Genomic DNA, 22,615 nt, shown 5'->3' with positions numbered 1-22,615 from the left:
CCCATCCTCAGCGTGGACTAGAACTCCTGGCCTCAGCATGGACTCGAGCTCCTGGCCACAGTGAAGACTCAAACTCCCAGCCTCAGCATGGACTCGAAATCCCAGCCTCTGCGTGAACTCCAACTCCCAGCCTCAGCTTGGACTCCGACTCCCAGCCTCAGTGTGGACTAGAACTCCCAGCCTAAGCATAGACTCCAACTCCCAGCCTCAGTATGGACTAGAACTCCCAGCCTAAGCATGGACTCCAACTCCCAGCCTCAGTGTGGACTCAAACTCCCAGCCGGAGCGTGGACTCCAACTCCCAGCCTCAGCATGGACTCCAACTCCCAGCTGCAGCGTGAACTAGAACTCCCAGTCTCAGCATGGACTCCAACTCCCAGCCTCAGCATGGACTAGAACTCCCAGCCTCAGCATGGACTAGAACTCCCAGCCTCAGCATGGACTAGAACTCCCAGTCTCAGCATGGACTCCAACTCCCAGCCTCAGCATGGACTAGAACTCCCAGCCTCAGCATGGACTAGAACTCCCAGTCTCAGTATGGACTCCAACTCTCAGCCTCAGTCTGGATTCAAACTCCCAGCCTCAGTGTGGACTCCAACTCCCAGCATCAACGTGGACTCCAACTCTCAGCCTCAGTGTGGATTCAAACTCCCAGCCTCAATGTGGATTCCAACTCCCAGCCGCAGCGTGGACTCCAACTCCCAGCCTCAGCGTGGACTCCAACTCTCAACCTCAGTGTGGACTAGAACTCCCGTCCTCGGTGTGGACTCCAACTCCCAGCCGCAGCATAGACTCCAACTCCCATCCTCAGAGTGGACTCCAACTCTCAGCCTCAGTGTGGATTCAAACTCCCAGCCTCAGCGTGGACTCCAATTCCCAGCCTCAGTGTGGACCCCAACTCCCGGCGTCAGCATGGACTAGAACTCTCGGCCTCAGCATGGACACCAACACCCAGCCTCAGTGTGGACTCCAATTCCCAGCCTCAGTGTGGACTCCAACTCCCAGCCGCAGCGTGGACTCCAACTCCCAGCCTCAGTGTCGACTCCAACTCCCAGTCTCAGCATGGACTAGAACTCCCAGCCTCAGCATGGACTCCAACTCCCAGCCTCAGTGAAGACTCAAACTCCCAGCTGCAGCATGAACTCAAAATCCCAGCCTCAGCGTGGACTCCAACTCCCAGCCTCAGCGTGGACTCACACTCCCGGCCTCAGCACGGACTCAAACACACGGCCTATACGTGGACTCCAACTCCCAGCCTCAGTGTGGATTCAAACTCCCAGCCTCAGCGTGGACTCCAATGCCCAGCCTCAGTGTGGACTAGAACTCTCGGCCTCAGCGTGGATTCCAACTCCCAGCCTCAGTGTGGACTCCAATTCCCACCCTCAGTGTGGACTCCAACTCCCAGCCGCAGCGTGGACTCCAACTCCCAGCCTCAGTGTCGACTCCAACTCCCAGTCTCAGCATGGACTAGAACTCCCAGCCTCAGCATGGACTCCAACTCCCAGCCTCAGTGAAGACTCAAACTCCCAGCTGCAGCATGAACTCAAAATCCCAGCCTCAGCGTGGACTCCAACTCCCAGCCTCAGCGTGGACTCACACTCCCGGCCTCAGCACGGACTCAAACACACGGCCTATACGTGGACTCCAACTCCCAGCCTCAGTGTGGATTCAAACTCCCAGCCTCAGCGTGGACTCCAATGCCCAGCCTCAGTGAGGACTAGAACTCCCGGCCTCAGCGTGGATTCCAACTCCCAGCCTCAGCATGGACTCCAACTCCCAGCCTCAGTGTGGACTAGAACTCCCATCTTCAGCGTGGACTAGAACTCCTAGCTTCAGCGTTGACTCCAACTCCCAGTCTCAGCATGGGCTAGAACTCCCAGCCTCAGCATGGACTCCAACTCCTGGCCTCAGTGAAGACTCAAACTCCCAGCCTCAGCATGGACTCGAAATCCCAGCCTCAGCGTGGACTCCAACTCCTAGCCTCAGTGTGGACGAGAACTCCCAGCCTAAGCATAGACTCCAACTCCCAGCCTCAGCGTGGACTCAAACTCCCAGCCGCAGCGTGGACCCCTACTTCCAGCCGCAGCGTGGACCCAAACTCCCAGCCTCAGCGTGGATTCCAACTCCAGGCCTCAGCATGGACTCCAACTCCCAGCCTTAGCGTGGACTCCAACTCCCAGCCTCAGTGTGGACTCAAACTCCCAGCCTCAGTGTGGACTCCAATGCCCAGCCTCAATGTGGATTCCAACTCCCAGCCTCAGCGTGGACTCCAACTCCCGGCCTCAGCGTGGACTCCAACTCTCAACCTCAGTGTGGACTAGAACTCCCGTCCTCGGTGTGGACTCGAACTCCCAGCCTCAGCATGGACTCCAACTCCCAGCCGCAGCGTGGACCCCTACTCCCAGCCGCAGCGTGGACCCCAACTCACAGCCTCAGCGTGGATTCCAACTCCAGGCCTCAGCATGGACTCCAACTCCCAGCATCAGCGTGGACTCCAATGCCCAGCCTCAATGTGGATTCCAACTCCCAGCCTCAGCGTGGACTCCAACTCCCGGCCTCAGCGTGGACTCCAACTCTCAACCTCAGTGTGGACTAGAACTCCCGTCCTCGGTGTGGACTCGAACTCCCAGCCTCAGCATGGACTCCAACTCCCAGCCGCAGCGTGGACCCCTACTCCCAGCCGCAGCGTGGACCCCAACTCACAGCCTCAGCGTGGATTCCAACTCCAGGCCTCAGCATGGACTCCAACTCCCAGCCTCAGTGTTGACTCCAACTCCCAGCATCAACGTGGACTCCAACTCCCATCCTCAGCGTGGACTCGAAATCCCAGCCTCAGCGTGGACTCCAACTCCAGGCCTCAGCATGGACTCCAACTCCCAGCCTTAGCGTGGACTCCAACTCCCAGCCTCAGTGTGGACTCAAACTCCCAGCCTCAGTGTGGACTCCAATGCCCAGCCTCAATGTGGATTCCAACTCCCAGCCTCAGCGTGGACTCCAACTCCCGGCCTCAGCGTGGACTCCAACTCTCAACCTCAGTGTGGACTAGAACTCCCGTCCTCGGTGTGGACTCGAACTCCCAGCCTCAGCATGGTCTCCAACTCCCAGCCGCAGCGTGGACCCCTACTCCCAGCCGCAGCGTGGACCCCAACTCACAGCCTCAGCGTGGATTCCAACTCCAGGCCTCAGCATGGACTCCAACTCCCAGCATCAGCGTGGACTCCAACTCTCAGCCTCAGCATGGACTCCAACTCCCAGCCTCAGCGTGGACTCAAACTCCCAGCCTCAGTGTTGACTCCAACTCCCAGCATCAACGTGGACTCCAACTCCCATCCTCAGCGTGGACTAGAACTCCTGGCCTCAGCATGGACTCGAGCTCCTGGCCACAGTGAAGACTCAAACTCCCAGCCTCAGCATGGACTCGAAATCCCAGCCTCTGCGTGGACTCCAACTCCCAGCCTCAGCTTGGACTCCGACTCCCAGCCTCAGTGTGGACTAGAACTCCCAGCCTAAGCATCGACTCCAACTCCCAGCCTCAGTATGGACTAGAACTCCCAGCCGGAGCGTGGACTCCAACTCCCAGCCTCAGCATGGACTCCAACTCCCAGCCTCGGTGTGGACTCCAACTCCCAGCCTCAGTGTTGACTCCAACTTCCAGCATCAACGTGGACTCCAACTCCCATCCTCAGCGTGGACTAGAACTCCTGGCCTCAGCATGGACTCGAGCTCCTGGCCACAGTGAAGACTCAAACTCCCAGCCTCAGCAGGGACTCGAAATCCCAGCCTCTGCGTGAACTCCAACTCCCAGCCTCAGCTTGGACTCCGACTCCCAGCCTCAGTGTGGACTAGAACTCCCAGCCTAAGCATAGACTCCAACTCCCAGCCTCAGTATGGACTAGAACTCCCAGCCGAAGCATGGACTCCAACTCCCAGCCTCAGTGTGGACTCAAACTCACAGCTGCAGCGTGAACTAGAACTCCCAGTCTCAGCATGGACTCCAACTCCCAGCCTCAGCATGGACTAGAACTCCCAGCCTCAGCATGGACTAGAACTCCCAGTCTCAGTATGGACTCCAACTCCCAGCCTCAGCGTGGACTCCAATGCCCAGCCTCAATGTGGACTCCAACTCTCAACCTCAGTGTGGACTAGAACTCCCGTCCTCGGTGTGGACTCCAACTCCCAGCCGCAGCATAGACTCCAACTCCCATCCTCAGAGTGGACCCCAACTTCCAGCCTCAGCATGGACTAGAACTCCCAGTCTCAGCATGGACTCCAACTCTCAGCCTCAGTGTGGATTCAAACTCCCAGCCTCAGCGTGGACTCCAATTCCCAGCCTCAGTGTGGACCCCAACTCCCGGCGTCAGCATGGACTAGAACTCTCGGCCTCAGCATGGACACCAACACCCAGCCTCAGTGTGGACTCCAATTCCCAGCCTCAGTGTGGACTCCAACTCCCAGCCGCAGCGTGGACTCCAACTCCCAGCCTCAGTGTCGACTCCAACTCCCAGTCTCAGCATGGACTAGAACTCCGAGCCTCAGCATGGACTCAAATTCCTGGCCTCAGTGAAGACTCAAACTCCCAGCTGCAGCATGGACTCAAAATCCCAGCCTCAGCGTGGACTCCAACTCCCAGCCTCAGCGTGGACTCACACTCCCGGCCTCAGCGTGGACTCCAATGCCCAGCCTCAGTGTGGACTAGAACTCCCGGCCTCAGCGTGGATTCCAACTCCCAGCCTCAGCATGGACTCCAACTCCCAGCCTCAGTGTGGACTAGAACTCCCGTCTTCAGCGTGGACTAGAACTCCTAGCTTCAGCGTTGACTCCAACTCCCAGTCTCAGCATGGGCTAGAACTCCCAGCCTCAGCATGGACTCCAACTCCTGGCCTCAGTGAAGACTCAAACTCCTAGCCTCAGCATGGACTTGAAATCCCAGCCTCAGCGTGGACTCCAACTCCTAGCCTCAGTGTGGACGAGAACTCCCAGCCTAAGCATAGACTCCAACTCCCAGCCTCAGCGTGGACTCAAACTCCCAGCCGCGGCGTGGACCCCTACTCCCTGCCGCAGCGTGGACCCCAACTCCCAGCCTCAGCATGGATTCCAACTCCAGGCCTCAGCATGGACTCCAACTCCCAGCATCAGCGTGGACTCCAACTCCCAGCCTCAGTGTGGACTCAAACTCCCAGCCTCAGTGTGGACTCAAACTCCCAGCCTCAGTGTGGTCTCAAACTCCCAGCCTCAGTGTGGACTACAATGCCCAGCCTCAGCATGGACTCGAACTCCCAGCCTCAGCATAGACTCCAACTCTCAACCTCAGTGTGGACTAGAACTCCCGGCTTCAGCGTGGACTAGAACTCCTAGCTTCAGCGTTGACTCCAACTCCCAGTCTCAGCATGGGCTAGAACTCCCAGCCTCAGCATGGACTCAAAATCCCAGCCTCAGTGTGGACTCCAACTCCTAGCCTCAGTGTGGACTCCAACTCCCAGCCTAAGCATAGACTCCAACTCCCAGCCTCAGCGTGGACTCAAACTCCCAGCCGCAGCGTGGACTAAAACTCCCAGCCTCAGCTTGGACTCCAACTCCCAGCCTCAGTGTGGACTAGAACTCCCAGCCTCAGTGTGGACTAGAACTCCCAACCTCAGCGTGGACTCCAACTCCCAACCTCAGCGTGGACTCAAACTCCCAGCCGCAGCGTGGACTCCAACACCCAGTGTCAGCCTGGACTCGAACTCCCAGCCTCAGCGTGGACTAGAACTCCCAGCGTTAGCATGGACTCCAACTTCCGGCCTCAGCGTGGACTCCAACTCTCAGCCTCAGTGTCGATTCAAATTCCCAGCCTCAGCGTGGACCCCTACTCCCAGCCGCTGCGTGGACCCCAACTCCCAGCCTCAGCGTGGATTCCAACTCCAGGCCTCAGCATGGACTCCAACTCCTAGCATCAGCGTGGACTCCAACTCCCAGCATCAGCGTGGACTCCAACTCCCAGCCTCAGCATGGACTCCAACTCCCAGCCTCGGTGTGGACTCCAACTCCCAGCCTCAGCTTGGACTCCAACTCCCAGCCTCAGTGTGGACTAGAACTCCCAACCTCAGCGTGGACTCCAACTCCCAACCTCAGTGTGGATTCAAACTCCCAGCCTCAGCGTGGACTCCAATGCCCAGCCTCAGTGTGGACTAGACCTCCTGGCCTCAGCGTGGATTCCAACTCCCAGCCTCAGCATGGACTCCAACTCCCAGCCTCAGTGTGGACTAGAACTCCCGTCTTCAGCGTGGACTAGAACTCCTAGCTTCAGCGTTGACTCCAACTCCCAGTCTCAGCATGGGCTAGAACTCCCAGCCTCAGCATGGACTCCAACTCCTGGCCTCAGTGAAGACTCAAACTCCCAGCCTCAGCATGGACTCGAAATCCCAGCCTCAGCGTGGACTCCAACTCCTAGCCTCAGTGTGGACTAGAACTCCCAGCCTAAGCATAGACTCCAACTCCCAGCCTCAGCGTGGACTCAAACTCCCAGCCGCAGCGTGGACCCCTACTCCCAGCCGCAGCGTGGACCCCAACTCCCAGCCTCAGCGTGGATTCCAACTCCAGGCCTCAGCATGGACTCCAACTCCCAGCCTTAGCGTGGACTCCAACTCCCAGCCTCAGTGTGGACTCAAACTCCCAGCCTCAGTGTGGACTCCAATGCCCAGCCTCAATGTGGACTCCAACTCCCAGCCTCAATGTGGACTCCAACTCTCAACCTCAGTGTGGACTAGTACTCCCGTCCTCGGTTTGGACTCGAACTCCCAGCCTCAGCATGGACTCGAACTCCCAGCCTCAGCATGGACTCGAACTCCCAGCCTCAGTGTGGACTAGAACTCCCGTCTTCAGTGTGGACTAGAACTCCTAGCTTCAGCATTGACTCCAACTCCCAGTCTCAGCATGGGCTAGAACTCCCAGCCTCAGCGTGGACTCCAACTCCCAGCCTCAGTGTGGACTAAAACTCCCAGCCTCAGCTTGGACTCTAACTCCCAACCTCAGCGTGGACTCAAACTCCCCGCCGCAGCGTGGACTCCAACACCCAGCCTCAGCCTGGACTCGAACTCCCAGCCTCAGCGTGGACTAGAACTCCCAGCGTCAGCATGGACTCCAACTTCCGGCCTCAGCGTGGACTCCAACTCTCAGCCTCAGTGTCGATTCAAATTCCCAGCCTCAGCGTGGACCCCTACTCCCAGCCGCAGCGTGGACCCCAACTCCCAGCCTCAGCGTGGATTCCAACTCCAGGCCTCAGCATGGACTCCAACTCCCAGCCTCAGCGTGGACTCCAACTCCCAGCCTCAGTGTGTACTCAAACTCCCAGCCTCAGTGTGGACTAGAACTCCCGTCTTCAGCGTGGACTAGAACTCCTAGCTTCAGCGTTGACTCCAACTCCCAGTCTCAGCATGGGCTAGAACTCCCAGCCTCAGCATGGACTCCAACTCCTGGCCTCAGTGAAGACTCAAACTCCTAGCCTCAGCATGGACTTGAAATCCCAGCCTCAGCGTGGACTCCAACTCCTAGCCTCAGTGTGGACTAGAACTCCCAGCCTAAGCATAGACTCCAACTCCCAGCCTCAGCGTGTACTCAAACTCCCAGCCGCGGCGTGGACCCCTACTCCCTGCCGCAGCGTGGACCCCAACTCCCAGCCTCAGCATGGACTCTAACTCCCTGCATCAGCGTGGACTCCAACTCCCAGCCTCAGCATGGACTCCAACTCCCAGCCTCAGTGTGGACTCAAACTCCCAGCCTCAGTGTGGACTGAAACTCCCAGCCTCAGTGTGGACTGAAACTCCCAGCCTCAGTGTGGACTACAATGCCCAGCCTCAATGTGGATTCCAACTCTCAGCCTCAGCGTGGACTCCAACTCTCAACCTCAGTGTGGACTAGAACTCCCGTCCTTGGTGTGGACTCGAACTCCCAGCCTCAGCATGGACTCGAACTCCCAGCCTCAGCATAGACTCCAACTCCCAGCGTCAGTGTGGACTAGAACTCCCGTCTTCAGCGTGGACTAGAACTCCTAGCTTCAGCGTTGACTCCAACTCCCAGTCTCAGCATGGGCTAGAACTCCCAGCCTCAGCATGGACTCAAAATCCCAGCCTCAGTGTGGACTCCAACTCCTAGCCTCAGTGTGGACTCCAACTCCCAGCCTAAGCATAGACTCCAACTCCCAGCCTCAGCGTGGACTCAAACTCCCAGCCGCAGCGTGGACTCCAACTCCCAGCCTCAGTGTGGACTAAAACTCCCAGCCTCAGCTTGGACTCCAACTCCCAGCCTCAGTGTGGACTAGAACTCCCAGCCTCAGTGTGGACTAGAACTCCCAACCTCAGCGTGGACTCCAACTCTCAACCTCAGCGTGGACTCAAACTCCCAGCCGCAGCGTGGACTCCAACACCCAGTCTCAGCCTGGACTCGAACTCCCAGCCTCAGCGTGGACTAGAACTCCCAGCGTTAGCATGGACTCCAACTTCCGGCCTCAGCGTGGACTCCAACTCTCAGCCTCAGTGTCGATTCAAATTCCCAGCCTCAGCGTGGACCCCTACTCCCAGCCGCAGCGTGGACCCCAACTCCCAGCCTCAGCGTGGATTCCAACTCCAGGCCTCAGCATGTACTCCAACTCCTAGCATCAGCGTGGACTCCAACTCCCAGCATCAGCGTGGACTCCAACTCCCAGCCTCAGCATGGACTCCAACTCCCAGCCTCGGTGTGGACTCCAACTCCCAGCCTCAGCTTGGACTCCAACTCCCAGCCTCAGTGTGGACTAGAACTCCCAACCTCAGCGTGGACTCCAACTCCCAACCTCAGTGTGGATTCAAACCCCCAGCCTCAGCGTGGACTCCAATGCCCAGCCTCAGTGTGGACTAGAACTCCTGGCCTCAGCGTGGATTCCAACTCCCAGCCTCAGCATGGACTCCAACTCCCAGCCTCAGTGTGGACTAGAACTCCCGTCTTCAGCGTGGACTAGAACTCCTAGCTTCAGCGTTGACTCCAACTCCCAGTCGCAGCATGGGCTAGAACTCCCAGCCTCAGCATGGACTCCAACTCCTGGCCTCAGTGAAGACTCAAACTCCCAGCCTCAGCATGGACTCGAAATCCCAGCCTCAGCGTGGACTCCAACTCCTAGCCTCAGTGTGGACTAGAACTCCCAGCCTAAGCATAGACTCCAACTCCCAGCCTCAGCGTGGACTCAAACTCCCAGCCGCAGCGTGGACCCCTACTCCCAGCCGCAGCGTGGACCCCAACTCCCAGCCTCAGCGTGGATTCCAACTCCAGGCCTCAGCATGGACTCCAACTCCCAGCCTTAGCGTGGACTCCAACTCCCAGCCTCAGTGTGGACTCAAACTCCCAGCCTCAGTGTGGACTCCAATGCCCAGCCTCAATGTGGACTCCAACTCCCAGCCTCAATGTGGACTCCAACTCTCAACCTCAGTGTGGACTAGTACTCCCGTCCTCGGTGTGGACTCGAACTCCCAGCCTCAGCATGGACTCGAACTCCCAGCCTCAGCATGGACTCGAACTCCCAGCGTCAGTGTGGACTAGAACTCCCGTCTTCAGCGTGGACTAGAACTCCTAGCTTCAGCATTGACTCCAAATCCCAGTCTCAGCATGGGCTAGAACTCCCAGCCTCAGCGTGGACTCCAACTCCCAGCCTCAGTGTGGACTAAAACTCCCAGCCTCAGCTTGGACTCCAACTCCCAACCTCAGCGTGGACTCAAACTCCCAGCCGCAGCGTGGACTCCAACACCCAGCCTCAGCCTGGACTCGAACTCCCAGCCTCAGCGTGGACTAGAACTCCCAGTGTCAGCATGGACTCCAACTTCCAGCCTCAGCGTGGACTCCAACTCTCAGCCTCAGTGTCGATTCAAATTCCCAGCCTCAGTGTGGACCCCTACTCCCAGCCTCAGCGTGGACTCCAACTCCCAGCCTCAGTGTGTACTCAAACTCCCAGCCTCAGTGTGGACTAGAACTCCCGTCTTCAGCGTGGACTAGAACTCCTAGCTTCAGCATTGACTCCAACTCCCAGTCTCAGCATGGGCTAGAACTCCCAGCCTCAGCATGGACTCCAACTCCTGGCCTCAGTGAAGACTCAAACTCCTAGCCTCAGCATGGACTTGAAATCCCAGCCTCAGCGTGGACTCCAACTCCTAGCCTCAGTGTGGACTAGAACTCCCAGCCTAAGCATAGACTCCAACTCCCAGCCTCAGCGTGGACTCAAACTCCCAGCCGCGGTGTGGACCCCTACTCCCTGCCGCAGCGTGGACCCCAACTCCCAGCCTCAGCGTGGATTCCAACTCCAGGCCTCAGCATGGACTCCAACTCCCAGCCTCAGTGTGGACTAAAACTCCCAGCCTCAGCTTGGACTCCAACTCCCAGCCTCAGTGTGGACTAGAACTCCCAGCCTCAGTGTGGACTAGAACTCCCAACCTCAGCGTGGACTCCAACTCCCAACCTCAGCGTGGACTCAAACTCCCAGCCGCAGCGTGGACTCCAACACCCAGCCTCAGCCTGGACTCGAACTCCCAGCCTCAGCGTGGACTAGAACTCCCAGCGTCAGCATGGACTCCAACTTCCGGCCTCAGCGTGGACTCCAACTCTCAGCCTCAGTGTCAATTCAAATTCCCAGCCTCAGCGTGGACTCCAACTCCCAGCCTCAGTGTGTACTCAAACTCCCAGCCTCAGTGTGGACTAGAACTCCCGTCTTCAGTGTGGACTAGAACTCCCAGCCTCAGTGTGGACTAGAACTCCCAACCTCAGCGTGGACTAGAACTCCCAACCTCAGCGTGGACTCCAACTCCCAACCTCAGTGTGGACTCCAACTCCCAGCCGCAGCGTGGACTCCAACACCCAGCCTCAGCCTGGACTCGAACTCCCAGCCTCAGCGTGGATTAGAACTCCCAGCGTCAGCATGGACTCCAACTTCCGGCCTCAGCGTGGACTCCAACTCTCAGCCTCAGTGTCGATTCAAATTCCCAGCCTCAGCGCGGACCCCTACTCCCAGCCGCAGCGTGGACCCCAACTCCCAGCCTCAGCGTGGATTCCAACTCCAGGCCTCAGCATGGACTCCAACTCCCAGCCTTAGCGTGGACTCCAACTCCCAGCCTCAGTGTGGACTCAAACTCCCAGCCTCAGCGTGGACTCCAACTCTCAACCTCAGTGTGGACTAGAACTCCCGTCCTCGGTGTGGACTAGAACTCCCAGCCTCAGCATGGACTCGAACTCCCAGCCTCAGCATGGACTCGAACTCCTAGCCTCAATGAAGTCTTAAACTCCCAGCCTCAGCATGGACTCGAAATCCCAGCCTCAGCGTGGACTCCAACTCCCAGCCTCAGCACGGACTCAAACACACTGCCTCAGCGTGGACTCCAACTCCCAGCCTCAGTGTGGACTCAAACTCACGGCCTCAGTGTGAACTTAAACTCCCAGCCTCAGTGTGGACTCCAACTCCCAGCCTCAGTGAAGACTCGAACTCCCAGCCTCAGCATGGACTCGAACTCCCAGCCTCAGCGTGGACTCCAACTCCTAGCCTGAGCGTGGACTCAAGCTCCTGATCAGCGTGGACTTCAACTCCTGTCCTTAGTGTGGACTTGAACTCCTGGCCTCAGTGTGGACTCAAATTCCTGGCCTCGGTGTGGACATGAACTTACGGCCTCAGTGAGGACTCAAATTCCTAGCCTCAGCATAGACTCGAACTCCCTGTCTCAGTGTGAACTCGAGCTCCCTGCCTTAATGTGGACTCAAACTCTTAGCCTCGGCACAGATTTGAACTCCGGGCCTCAGCGTGGACTCGAACTCCTGGTCTCAGTGCGAATTTGACTCCTGGCCTTGAGGTGAAACCTGGTGTGGTCTGGGTTGGAAGGGCTGTTATTTTGAACTCTGGTTTATTTATTTTTAATTTATTGCTGGATTTTTTATTTATTTATTTTTGCTCATTTTTCCCTAAGCATTTGTATTTAAGAATCTGTATCTAGTTACCTTAGCAGCTAAGATGGCGCCATAAGTGGTGACTTGTAATCTTTTCACTGTACTCATGTGAGTACATGTGACAGTAAAGCTAATTCTAATTCTAGAATTCTCTCATTTAAGAAACAAATCGAGAAATCAACAGATACTTGAGAGTTAATGGTTTCGTACTCTCTCAATTAAGGAATGGATTATTGAGGATCAGTGCAAAATTGGGTAGAGATTAGAAAAAGGTTGGAAATAAAAAATAATTACAAACTTGTGGGTGGAAAATGATTTTGAGGCTGTGACTTTTTGGTTGCACTTTTATTTTTTAACTTTCAACTTTCAAAGGCATACTGCCCACATACATATAACACAGAACACTTCAGCAATTCTAGTCAAAAGATACTTTATTCCAATGCCTCTTTTGGTAAGTGAAACAATTAAAGCAATTATCCATCTTCAGACTCATGCTGGATGTAAATTAATAAAAGAGCAATAGTGCAGGAAGCCTATTCAATAGAAACAAATGCTATTTGAAGAGAAACAGTTAAGATCCAATGTTAATCAAAAGTTTAGGAGGAAGTTATGGTGTGAAGTAACTCATATTTACAACAACAATGACAATAACTTATGCATTTATATAGTGATTTAATGCAGTAAAACATCCCAATAAAATTCACATAACATTTAACACAATACCACGTCAGGAGATCTTAGGGTGAATGACCAAAAGCTTCATCGAAGCTATAAGTTTTAAGATGTGTCTTAAATAGGGAAGGGGATTTGGAGAGACTGACAGGTTGAGCAAAAAAAGAGTCCCAAAGCATGGGGCCATAGCAGTTAAATGCTTGGGCACCAATCGTTGAGTGATTGAAATCTGAAATGCCAAAAAGGCTAGAGGAGTGTAGATGTATCAGAGAGTTGGAGGGAGTTACATAAGGTACTGGTCATAGTGGGAATTTGAAAACAGAATGTATGCGCACTACGTTTGCAATTTACTTTATATCTGTCTCTGCACTCCCATTCTTGATTCTTTATAAGAGGTTACAGTTTCTCCCTATCTACTGTATCCAACATCCTTTTGATTTTTGAAATTTCTATCAGATCTTCTCTTAGCTTTCTTCTCTCCAAGGAAGACAATGCTAATTTCTCCAATCTCTCCTTGTAATCGAAGTGTAACTCCTCCCTGAAACCATGCTTGCAAAGCTCTTTTGTACTCTATCCAGTTTGTTCACATTCTTCCTAATATATCAAGAACAAACACAATATTCCAGCTGACGTCTGACAAATGTTTTATTTAAGGTCATCAGAGTGTTCCTCCTCTAAATCCTGAGTAATAAAGCCTAAATTACAGTATGCTGTATTAACAACTGTCTCGACCTGTCCTTTACCTTTAATAATTTATGCAGAAGTACACCCAGGTCTCTCTGCTCCTACACAGCCGTTATTTTATTCTTACATCTGTGTTCTTTCCATCAAAATGTATTGTCTGAAACCTCTCCACATTCAATTGCATCTGTCCACTCCACCAACATGTCAATGTCCTTTCGTAATTTTATGTTGTCTACCTCACAGTTTACAAGGTATTCACATGTTGTTTGTTTTCTGTAAATTTCGAAATTGTCCCCTAGATACCAAGATCTTGAACACTCATACATATCAAGAAAATCAAGGGCCTAAAAACCAACACTTGAGTAATTGAATTATACACCTTCCCCCATCCATAAATATTCATTAACCATAACCTTTATTTCCTATCCCTCAGCCAATTTTGTATCTGTCTTGCTGCTCTCCTATTTGTTCCTTGAGCTATATCATTTCTCAGAAGTTTGTGATGTGGCACTAATTCAGATTTCTTTTGGAAGTTCATGAACAGCATTACCCTCATTAACTCTATTTGTTACCTCTTCAAAAAAACTCCTGCAAGTTAGTTAAGCACAATTTTCCCTTAAGGTATACATGCTGACTCTACCTAATTAACCTATATTTTTCCATGTGATAATTAATTCTATGCTGAATAATTGTTTTAGAAATGGTCCCGACCACTGAATAACTGGCCAGTCATTGCTCAACTTATCTTTACAATCATTGTTTTCTAATTCTCCAGCCTGTTGGTATCACCTTGAGTGCAGGATAGATTGAAGGATAATGGCCAGTGCCTCTGTAATTTTTTTCTTCTGTCACAATGGCCTGGACGGCATCGCCTTCCGCGTAAAGACAAATTTACTATATTTATTTAACACTTAGAGCCATAGAGATATACAGCACGGAAACAGGCCCTTCGGTTCTACTCGTCCATGCCGACTAGATATCCCTACCCAATCTAGTCCCACCTGCCAGCACCCAGCCCATGTCCCTCCAAACCTTTCCTATTCATATATCCATCCACATGCCTTTTGAATGTTGCAATCATACTAACCTCCACCACTTCCTTTGGCAACTCATTCCATACACGTACCACCCTCTGCATGAAAAAGTTGCCCCTTAGGTCTCTTTTCCCCTCTTTCCCCTCTCACCCTAAACCTATGCCCTCTAGTTCGATTCCCCACCTCCTCCACCACCACCCCCCACCCCACCCCACCGACAACAGCAAAGAGACTTTGTTATTTTATCCTATCCATGCCCCTCATAATTTTGTAAACCTCTATAAGGTCACCCCTCAGCCTCTGACGCTCCAGGGGAAACAGCCCCAGCCTGTTCAGCTTCTCCCTGTAGCTCAGATCCTCCAACCCTGGCAACATCCTTGTAAATCTTTTCTGATCCCTTTCAAGTTTCACAACATCCTTCTGATAGGAAGGAGACCAGAATTGCACGCAATATTCCAACAGTGGCCGAACCAATGTCCTGTACAGTTGCAACATGACCTCCCAACTCCTGTACTCAATACTCTGACCAATAAAGGAAAGCAAACCAAATGTCATCTTCACTATCCTATCTATCTGTGACTCAACTTTCAAGGAGCTATGAACCTGCACTCCAAGGTCTCTTTGTTCAGCAACATTCCCTAGGACCTTACCATTAAATGTATAAATCCTGTTAAGATTTGCTTTCCCAAAATGCAGCACCTCGCATTTATCTGAATTAAACTCCATCTGCCACTTCTCAGCCCATTGGCCCATCTGATCAAGATCCTGTTGTAATCTGGGTAACCTTCTTCGCTGTCCACTACACCTCCAATTTTGGTGTCACCTGCAAACTTACTAACTATACCTCCTATGCTCACATCCAAATCATTTATATAAATGATGAAAAGCAGTGCACCCAGCACTAAGCCTTATGGAACTTCACTGGTCAAAGGCTTCCAGTCTGAAAAACAACCCTCCACCACCACCCTCTGTCTTCTACCTTTGAGCCAGTTCTGTATCCAAATGGCTAATTCTCCCTGAATTCCATGAGATCTAACCTTGCTAATCAGTCTCTCATGGGGAATCTTGTTGATCGCCTTACTGAAGCCCATGTAGATCACATCCACCGCTCTGCCATCTTCAATCCTCACCACCTGCCATCTCATCTTAACCCTGACTTTACTCCTTAATTATCTCTATTCCTCTTTTACTACTACTTTACCGTGCATGTGCCTAAATAACATGTTGTGATATACATTGTGATAAATTAGCAGCCAGTCTTCTTTTCATAATCCCGCTTGTATTTTTATTTGTTTTTTCACCTCCTTTCTGTCCTTCCAGTATTTTGCTTGGTTCTCAACTATTTTTTAATATGATACTTGTTGTAAGCACATTTTTTTCTCTTTATCTTAATATCTATCTCTCTTTCATCCAATCAACTCTGGATTTGTTTGCCCTATCTTTCTTTTATTTGGAAATATACCTTACCTGATTCCCAAATTACCTCTTATTTGAAGCTAGCCCATTGCACAGTTAAAGTGTTTCCTACCGAACTATATTTACAGTCTATCCAACTCAGCTCTGCTCTTGCTCCATTGAAATCCACCTTCAGTCAGTTTTTCTTATTCTGGATTAACCTTTGTCCTTTCCCTCCCATCCTAAATGATATAATATAATGATAATTATTTCCTGAATGTTCCCTCGCAGATACTTGATCTACTTGATCCACCTCCTTCCAAAGAATCAAGTCTAGCTTTCCTTTCTTGTTGGGCTGGGTACATACTGAAAGTACTTGTCACTCACCACTCTTTACACTATCAGTAATGGAGAATGGAGCTTGATGGAAGTTAGGATCCAGGCAGCAGGGTATCTTGTGTAGTCTTAAACCAGGGTAAGTAACACATTTAAATACTCTGGAATTCGGCAAGAGGGATAGTTCAGTCAGAAAGGGGATTCACAATTCTCATCTGGCAATTTCAGTCCACATAATGATAATGGCCTGGACTTTGTGTTCAGCAGTGGACAAATAGCCCTAAGCAGTCACATATTTTAAAATGGACAGGTTGTAACATTTTGTTAGAATCCCTACAGTGTGGAAACAGGCCATTCGATCCATCAAGTCCAAACTGACCCTCTGAAAAACATCCCACCTTGACACAACCCCCTGACCTTTAACCCTCATTTCCCAATGCTAACCCACCTAACCTGCACATCCCTGGATACTTGAGGCAATTTAGCATGACCAACCACCGAAGTTGCATATCTTTGACTGTGGGAGGAAACCCACGCAGACATGGGGAGAATGTGCAAACTCCATACAGTTGACTGAGGCTAGAATTGAACCTGGGTTCCTGGCACTGTGAGGCAACAGTCTAACCACTGAGCCACCACGTCACCCCTTGGCCTGTTTAATAGCTATATAAAGGTTGAGTATCATAACTTTATACCTTTCCTGTAATTGAATACTGATTCTCTTCATAACGTATCATTGCAGCAAAGGTTTTGAAAGAGAAGGACAAATTCTTTTTCTTTGGGTCATTGTGACGGCTGGTGTTGTTTTCTGTTAAATAATTTTGTAACAGTCTACCTACACTGGAACAATGGACTGACCCCACATCCAAACAATGATCTCCACATATTCAGAGTATCTCCTCCACTATATATCTCTCCAACTCTTTCTCTCAGTTTTGTGATGTTACATCATTAAAGCATGAAGCCATAGGCTCAGATTAGTAAGCATTTGTGGCACTCAAATTGGACATCAAATTAACTGCACATGTAGAACTGAAATGCTGTATAATAATAATGTGCCCCAATAACCTTTCTTTTATTCTTAATAAAAGGTCCGCACCGTTATCTCTGCATTTTGGGCTGTGCATACATCTAGTACAGCCAAACCTACACTCCCCACATTAAACATTTGACTCATACTGGTTAGAAAGAAGACATTTAGCCCACTGAGTCTGCACCAACTGTTTTCAGGCAGTGTTTTCCACATCACAACAACTCGCCAGGTAAAGAAAAGGGTTCCTCCATTCCCCCTCTGGTTCTTTTGCCAATTATCTCCAATTGGCGTCTCTGTTTATTGATCAAGCTGCCACTGAAAACCATTTTTCCTTACTTACTTCATCAAAACTCTTAAATATTTTGAAAACCTTGATCAAAACTCCCCTTTAGTCTTCTATGTTCAAAGGAGAACAACTCCAGAACTTCCTGTTTTTGCATTCCATCAAATTCCATCAAAGTTTTGTCTCAACCAAGATTTCTGCCATTGGATGTAAATCTTTTGATATCAGCTCTGAAATTGCCATCATGAAGCAGTGTTCCCTTTTTTTTATTCATACATAGGATGAGGACGCCCATCCTTCAGGTCCTTGAGAAGGTGGAGGTGAACTGTCTTCTTGAACTGCTGCAGTCCATGAAGCTTAGGCACACTTATAGTGCTGTTGCTAAGGGATTTTGACCCAAAGATCTGTGAAGGAACATTGATATAGATTCAAGTCAGGTTAGTCTGTGGTTTGGAGGTGCCCCACAATAATATTTCAGATTCACCTTTGCTAGACTCCATTTTTCCAGCATATAGGTCTTCTACCACAGAGTCATAAAGTCATACAGCACGGAAACAAACTATTCAGTCCCACCAGTCCATGCCGAACATTATCACAGGGTGACTACTCTTTTATGTAAATATTAGTAACTTTGACTTGGATGTAATGGCTGTTACAATTTCATAATATGTAGAAGATACAAAACATGGAAGGATAACAAACAAAGATGAAAATATTAATAGACTTAAAGAGGTTGTCAGAAAGAATATCAAGCCTGGCCACTGGACGAGAGCCAGGGGCTATTGCTGGTTGTCAGATGTAATTCTCAGCTGCAAGAAGGGAATCTCAATCAGGGAGAGAAATCTGGAGCAGTGAAGTGTTCTGATCATAGTGAAAATGGATGGTCATTATTTAATTTTCATCATTTGACTATAATACCTGAGTCTTTCATGGAGTTAAAATGACACTACTGACTTAAAGTGGTTGCCGTAACCATCTAGGAGAACGTGAGGACTGCAGTTGCTGGAGAGTTAGAGCTGATAAAGTGTGGTGCTGGAAAAGTACAGCAGGTCAGGCAGCATCTGAGGAGCAGTAGAGTCGACATTTTGGGCATAACCCTTCTAAGTGTCCTGCCTGAAATGCCGACTCTTGCTCCTCGGATGCTGCCTGACCTGCCGTGCTTTTTTCACCTCCACACTTTACTGTGATCACCTGACAAGCCCAGGCTGTTGAGGGTGTACCTTGCTTATCAGAGAGTTTACCTTCAAGGGCTCCATGTATATATGATGTGCGTATAAAATGTCACAAATCTGCCTTGTAGTTAGTCTGCTTTGTGTCTGCAAGCTGAATGCACAGAAATCAGTTGATTGCTGTAATATCTTCTTCATAACTTGTGATTTGTTTCACTGTTGAAAATAAAGTAATCCATAGTGCTAATCAATCTCTGCCGAGTGATTAATCATTAGGCCATTATCTTTAACATTACACTCGACACTCAATGGCATCTGCATTAGAATTACCGTTTCAGTCACTGATACTTGAGGAGGTGTCAAGAAATGTGCTTCTCTTCTTTTATTCACAGTTGCATGATAAATTGACAGATTGGGAAAAAAAGATCTACAACTATCCAGCATGAAATAGACTGATAATACAGATGACAGAATTTACAAAGGAACTGGATATCAACTGCAAGTGAACAACAAAGGAAGCAGAAAGCAATATAGATTGATAATAGCAAGGATACTGATAGTTCTTCTTTCCCTCTTAGTTTCAAGAAGAACTTTTCTGCTCCTCTTGGTTAATGAGAAACCAAAAAAATGGAAACAGACCTTTATGCAACTGAACTCTTGCTGATCCAAGTGGCTGTTTTCTGGAAGTTGGATTTGGGGAAGAGGGTTTCAGAGAATTGATTACATCTCCCCAGCTCACATATTGGGTTAAAATGGCACACAAGATCCCAAAGCCATTATTGGAGAGCCATTATTATTCTGCATATTTGAAGAGGACCTTACACTGGCTCAGAGAAAGTTACCCTGTTAACTGCAGTTTAATATTTCATTAACTCAGGTTGGGGCAGGAAGAGAAACCTCATTCCAGTTTAACAGCTCCTGCCCCCAGTTGGTTTTCATCAAATGAGGCACAGGCAGGGAATTAAAGACTTTCAGTATTTAACAAATCATATGTGAAATTTTGATGGGGGTTTGCAGTATAGATATTGAGAAGATTTCTCCCCTCATGACAGAGTCTAGATCCAGCGGTGATACCTTCAGAAATGTATCTTATTTACAGAGCAACGAAGATGATTTTTTTCTTCTTTCAGAGAGTTGTGAGTCTTTGGAATTCTTTACCCCAACAGAGTAATGGACACAATAATTACAATAGGGGATTCGAAGATTATGGAAATGCAAGCAAGAAAGTGGTGTTAAAACTACAATAAGCTTTAATCAACTTATTGTATGGCAGAGAGGCTTGAAAGGATATATGACCTACTCCTGCCCCCGTCGCTGAAACATTTTGGTCAGAAATTACATAACACCAGGTTATAGTACAACAGATTTATTTAGAATCACAAGCTTTTGAAGCGCTGCTCCTCCATTGGGTGATGAAGGAACAGTACTTCAAAAGCTTGTGATTTCAAATAAACCTGTTGGACCTTAATCTGGTGTCATGTGACTTCTGACCTGGTCCACCCCAGTCCAACACCAGCACCTCCACATTTTATGCTCTTGGTTAAATGTTTCATCGTTCTCTAACATGCATTCTCTGTAGCTGTCCAGTTGAACATTCTGTGTGCTTTTACCATTCCTGTTTCTGTTACTAAACCCCTGAGATCCATTTCAAACTTCACTCTTAGCCATTTCCCCAAACTTTGTGAAGTCGTCTTGTTGCCTGTATCTGCTTCCCATGTGTGGTGTTTTACACTTGCCACTGCTTTAGCCCACTCACATTGTTTGTGGAGATGATACTGAAATTCCTGCTTTTGATTCCTGTGGAAGGGCTGATTCAAATTCCTGAAGAAGGGCTCATGCCCGAAACGTCGATTTTCCTGCTCCTTGGATGCTGCCTGACCTGCTGAGCTTTTCCAGCAACACATTTTCAGCTCTGATTCGTGTGACAGCGAGTTCAGACATGTGAGTTAAGCGATAGATTTAGCTCTTATTCAGAGAATAATGTCACAGTGCATTCTATGAGATAATCAATAAATAACAGATGGATGCTGCAATTTGTAATGCACTGTAGAATTTTCTCTTATTCTCCCTTGTGTGTTATTTGTGTATCTTTCAACAGAAGTTTCCTCTCTTTCCAAAATCACTGCCAGTTCACTTCTAGAAAAGGCACTTGTCTTTGTCAATATTTTTGCAGGGAACAGACTGTTTCTTTAAGGAGGTTTTAAAAATACAATTAACTGTGAAATGATTGATGGTTATGATCAATGAAGGCATGTTTAATCTGTGAATTGAATTCTCCCTCACTGTGCAGAGTACCAGGTGATCTTGACTCTAGCACAAATTACATGGTTGATATCAGCAATGAAGAGCTTATTTGCTGTGAAATGTTGTACATGATTGGAATGAGCTAAGGACTAATAAGGTGAAGTTTACGCTTGGTTTCTCGCACTTTAATATCACACTGATTCTTCAGCTCAATCGGAGCAGTGGGAGAAAGGAATTGAGGCAGGGAAGGAGTTAAAAGCCCAGCAGACACTTCCCTGCTTGAGTCTGGTTGACCCATAATATTGGACAAGACCTGAGTGTAGGAATCCCTGATGAAGGGCTTTTGCCTGAAATGTTGATCTTTTGTATCCAGGCAAGCACATAGTCTGGGCTTTAGTATCATATCTCAGCTGGAAGACAGTGATGCTTGGGATGGATAGCACACCATCAGTGCTGCACTAGACTGTCAACTAGACTATTCTTTACTAAATCTCTGGAGTGGAGTTTGAGCTATGAGAGAGGAGGGAACACCACCGTTGAATCATGGCTGTTGGCATCACAAAGAGAATTTGCAAACTGCTACTCATTCTTTGTTCACCTGGTGTCACAGTTTACCACTCTTTTCGAATGATCTTTGGGAGGTTTTTAGCAAATCTCTTTTTTTCTCTCCTCAGCTATGCGATAAACTCACTTCTGCATACAATGCAAGCTAATTTACTTGATTATGTTTGCTTATGTGAGTGGCTGTTGTTCAAAAGTAATTCAATGGGTGTGGAGTGCTCTATGATGTTCTTTTTAGATTAGATTAGATTAGATTACTTACAGTGTGGAAACAGGCCCTTCGGCCCAACAAGTCCACACCGCCCCGCCGAAGCGTAACCCACCCATACCCCTACATCTACATCTACATCTACATCTACCCCTTACTTAACACTACGGGCAATTTAGCATAGCCAATTCACCTGACCTACACATCTTTGGACTGTGGGAGGAAACCGGAGCACCCGGAGGAAACCCACGCAGACACGGGGAGAATGTGCAAACTCCACACAGTCAGTCGCCTGAGGAGGGAATTGAACCCGGGTCTCTGGCGTTGTGAGGCAGCAATGCTAACTACTGTGCCACCGTGCCGCCCAGGATAAGTTATCTGAGGATAAGTTCACTTTGATCAGATGCACCAATGGGCTGAGGAGTGGTAGTTGAAGTTTAATTTAGATAAATATAAGGTGTTGCATTTTGGTAAGGCACATCAGGGCAGGACTGTCTGCAGTTAATGGTAGAGCCCTGGAAAGTGTTGCCAAACAAGCAGACCTAGAGGTGCATAGTTTCTTAAATGTGGGGTCGCAGGGTGGTGAAGGCAGCATTTGGCAAGCGTACCTTCATTCGTCAGAGCATTGATTATAGGAGTGGGATCATTATATTGTGGCAAAAATCTTGTCAAAGGTCATCGCCAACCGGGTCAGGTCTGCTCTGGGATCGGTGATCCACCCGGACCAAACCTGTGCTGTACCGGGCAGGAAGATCTCTGAGAGTCTCGCACTCCTCAGGGATACGATCGCCTACGTGCAGGACAGGGGGGTGGACACCTGCCTCATCAGCCTGGACCAGGAGAAAGCCTTTGACAGGATATCGCATACATATATGAGGGATGTCCTCTCCAAAATGGGCTTTGGGGAGGGAATCGGAAATTGGATCAGACTGCTCTACACCAACATTGTCAGTGCAGTCTCAATCAATGGGTGGGAATCAGATAGCTTCCCTGTAAGATCTGGAGTCAGGCAGGGATGCCCCCTCTCACCCGCCTTGTTTGTGTGTTGCATAGAGCCATTTGCCGAAT

Source organism: Chiloscyllium punctatum, chromosome 5 (assembly GCF_047496795.1).
Source record: "Chiloscyllium punctatum isolate Juve2018m chromosome 5, sChiPun1.3, whole genome shotgun sequence".
Lineage (NCBI taxonomy): Eukaryota > Metazoa > Chordata > Chondrichthyes > Orectolobiformes > Hemiscylliidae > Chiloscyllium > Chiloscyllium punctatum.
This window is presented reverse-complemented; position numbering follows the sequence as displayed.